Source organism: Vulpes lagopus, chromosome 13 (assembly GCF_018345385.1).
Source record: "Vulpes lagopus strain Blue_001 chromosome 13, ASM1834538v1, whole genome shotgun sequence".
In the NCBI taxonomy this organism is placed as follows: Eukaryota; Metazoa; Chordata; class Mammalia; order Carnivora; family Canidae; genus Vulpes; species Vulpes lagopus.
Genome location: NC_054836.1, coordinates 51,886,204 through 51,890,473, shown reverse-complemented (window position 1 = coordinate 51,890,473; position 4,270 = coordinate 51,886,204).

Below are 4,270 nucleotides of genomic sequence, written 5' to 3'. Positions count from 1 at the left end.
ACGCTCCTGCTCCCTCCTGCCTCCCGACTCGTGACCTCTCCCGTACTTCCCAGCGGCCCCGCCTCGGAATAGCCTGAGTTGTTCCCGGCGATGAGCAATGGAGCGAGTATGCCTGGTGACGACGGCCAGCTTCCAGCTGGGAGCCACGCCACCCGCTTAGCTCATCTCTGGGGCGCGGCTGGCCTCCTGCTTAACCTCCGCCGGCTTCCGTGCAGCCGCCGCCGGGCGCCCCCATACGCCCGCCTCGGGAACACCTCCGAGGTTTTAGCTGTTTAATTAGGTTAGCGGTCACCAATGTCTGTAATCGAGCTGTGCGATTCTACCCCGCCCCCGTGTGCCCCCTACCCCCCCAAAAAAGGCTGTGCTTTAGTCTAGTTAGTAGTGTAGTGTGGGTATTTCTCCTATTAGGAACTAGAAAGATCTGGCTATTCGGTGTCACGTGAGTCACAAATTCTGCACAAGAGTGAGCCCTTTGACAAGTCGGCCTGCCAAGAGGTCAACCGGGGATAAGAGGTGGTTTCTGAGAATTTAACAGCTGGTAAAACAAACATGAACTATAAATACCAACATCACGGTGTTCTGCATTTTCCGAGGTGCTCCTAGACGGCTCTGCATTTTCTTTTCTTTTTTTTTTTTTAAAGATTTTATTTATTTATGAGAGAGAGAGAGGCAGAGACACAGGCAGAGGGAGAAGCAGGCTCCATGCAGGGAGCCTGATGTGGGACTCGATCCGGAGACTCCAGGATCAGGCTCTGGGTGGAAGGCAGGTGCCAAACCACTGAGCCACCCAGGGATCCCCTGGTTCGCATTTTCCGAGGTGCTCCTAGACAGGTCTGTATTTTCCCAGGTGCTACCTAGATAGGTCTTCCTCGTTACATTTGTTGTGTATTTAGGACCTGTTATTAGTGTCGTGTCTTAGGCTTAGGACAGCCCCAACTCAATGGCCTCACCCCAGTGTGGGGGAGTCATCCCCTACTCCACCTCTTTCCTCGCTCCTTCTCTTGTTCTCAGTCTCCTGCAGCACATTTCCACGGGAATGGGCCACCTGCACTTCAATATCGTTAAAAGGACACCTGTTTCCCTCTTCCTGTCTGCCCTTCGTGCCTCCACAGTACTACTGTTCTCCCCATATGTCCAAATTCAAAAACTCAACTTCATACATGGTTCCACTCTCTCTCCAATGCCCCCCAGAACAATCAATTTTACAATAAAACTCAAATTCATGTCCTGTTCTCCTCACACATGGCCTCAGTTCATACCTGGGCACTCTAAGGGACCTTCCAGTTTTTTCACCAAGGTTTCACACATGATAATGCTGCCAGGCTTATTTATGGCTCCCCTATATTACTAATTCACTAATTTAATAGTTGCTCAAAAACATTCGTTGGTTCCATTACCACTGTGTTCGATGCCAACCGTCTTAGCCCGGCCTGGGCTCCCTGTCCAGCTCCACCTCTCCCTGCTTCCCCAAACACATCCCAATCTTCAGCCACACTGCACTGACTGCTTGTCATTCCCAGGACACAGCTCTGCTCTCCTCCTCCATTTTATCGCTCACATAGTTCCATGTTCTTGTAATGCCCTGACTCTCACCTTCATCTTAACACTTTATCCCACCTTTCAAGATCTAGCTCAAATGCCACCTCCTTCATAAATACTTAACCAGAATTGTTTCTTCCTCCTGACAACTCTTAGGGCTCTTTGTAACATTCTATCGCCACTTATTATATCCCTACAGGCCCCACAGGTTATTCAAAGATGTTCTTCAAGGGGCCATATTTTGGGGTAACTTTTACTCTGTTGAATCCTGAAGCAGCAAGTAAACTGCACAGAGCATGTAAACCAAATAAGGATACAGGTTGATGGACACGGCTCCCACTGAGCTCCTTCCATCAGCGCTCCAGACGACTACACATCTGAAGTCTAGTGACCTTGGCCCGCATTGAGTGAGGTGACCCCAGGTTGGAGGAGCACAGAACTCCATACCTTTTATAACACCAGGCTCTCCATCATCCAGAAATAACTAACGCTACACAGAAGGCAATAGTTTTACTACAGTCTGAGCCCATTTCCCAGGCTGGATGTCCAGGTTCCAGGCTTTGATCTGTGCCTTGCCTGCCTCTGGGGCACGTTCCTTTTATTTGCATCCATGTTCATGTCCACTTAGAGGCTTTTCTTGGGCAGGCCCAGCCATGGCCTACCACATGACATACGTACTTGTTTTACGTTTATTTATGAACACATGCGTCATCTAATAAAACTGCCAGCTCCCCAAGAACAAGAACCTTGTTTTCATCATCTCTATTCTTCATGGCATACAAAGAAGTGTTATCTTTGTAATTATAGCCAGTCTATGTTAAATGAACTTCTAGGAAATAATTGTTGACTATATTTTTCTAGTGTAAAAAAAAGGGAAAAACATTACATACACAGAAGATAAGTTTCAAATTATGAACTCTGAGACGTATTTTTGATAAATTCATCTTAATATATATATATATATATTTTTTATTTTTTTTTCTTAATATATATTTTATATTATATTTTTATGCCTGTAGTTACCTCAGATTAAGTGCCAGAAAGATGCACAGTTCTCACAAGACAGTGGACCTTAATTCCACACATTGGCTTTACAACATATTTAGAGAAATTACAGACTCCCAACAACATTGAGTCACCAAATGACTACAAATAGCAGGAGGAAAGGGGAACAGGACACAAGGGCCTCTTCCTAGCCAGAATTTGCCTTTTTTTACCCAGGAAAGAATACCTTTTCCAGGGACTTCTGCCTAGATCTCACTAGCCAGACTTTTGTCACACGATGATCTTTGGCCAAAGGGGAGTCTAGGGGCAGCCCCAGTGGCTCAGCGATTTAACACCGCCTTCAGCCCAGGGCGGGATCCTGGAGACCCCGGATCGAGTCCCCCACGTTGGGCTTCCTGCATGGAGCCTGCTTCTCCCTCTGCCTATGTCTCTGCCTCTCTCTCTCATAAATAAATAAATAAATTAAATAAATAAATAAATAAAATCTTTAAAAAAGGGGCAGGGGGAGTCTAGGAGATAAGTATTTTCAGCTGGGCTTACTGACAGTCAAATCTGAGGTTCTGTTAATAAGAACAAAGGGGGGATCCCTGGGTGGTGCAGCGGTTTGGCGCCTGCCTTTGGCCCAGGGCGCGATCCTGGAGACCCAGGATCGATTCCCACGTCAGGCTCCCGGTGCATGGAGCCTGCTTCTCCCTCTGCCTATGTCTCTGCCTCTGCCTCTCTCTCTCTCTCTCTCTGTGTGACTATCATAAATAAGTTAAAATTTTTTTTAAAAAGAAAAAAAAGAAAAAAGGGGAGATCATGGATGTGGGGTGGGCAGCTAGCAGTGTCTGCTTCTTGTACTCTGAGACAAAGTTTTCCCATGATCTAATAAATATCACATGTTTGCTACCAACTTGACATTATGTGCTGCCTCTCAACTCTGAGTAGTAGAAAGATGTGTCCTCCTCCTATGAAATAACAACCTACTCAGATATCACTATCACAGTAAATATACTCATTGTTACAAAAATAAATGGTACATTAATCTGAATTTGTGGGCACACCTATCTGAGAAGAGTTCTAAGCTGCTCATGGGGTCAGTATATTGAGAAATATGGTTCAAGAACAATTAACACAAATAAGACTTGGCATTCAAACCTCCTTTGAAGGCATAAACAAACATAAAAGCTTGCCTTTGAATGACTTTAGTCATGGCTTCCTTGGGATTCCTTGCATAGTATTAAGCAAAATTAAATGTCTCCCAGATCCAGCTAAGACTTATCATAACCTCGTTGCTGCCTGTCTCTTCCAACCCACCTCTCATCACCTAACAACACAGTCCCTTCCCTTTGACCATATGGAACTCCTGGCAGGTCTCGGAGCTCATCGTGCTCACCAGGCCTCATACAGGCCTGGTGCCTCGCTACTTCTCCCGCCTGACTTCTCACCCACTACACTTTGCCTAAGTGTCTTCTTTGCCACCTCAGAATACAAGTTCATTCCCTACCCCTTAGACTTCTGTACCAGCCCTCCCTCACCCTTGAGCTTCCACAATTGCCATTCAGATCTCAGCTTAAGTGACGCCTCCCTTAGGAGGCCCCACCCTTACTCTCCATCCTGATGTGGTCCTCTCACCCCACTTACCACCCCCCCCCCATGTATGTTATTCTCCTAAAGCACATCTCACCACCTGTTTCTCAGGTTCAATCATTGTTTTCTCTTGGCCCTACTACAATGTCAGAAT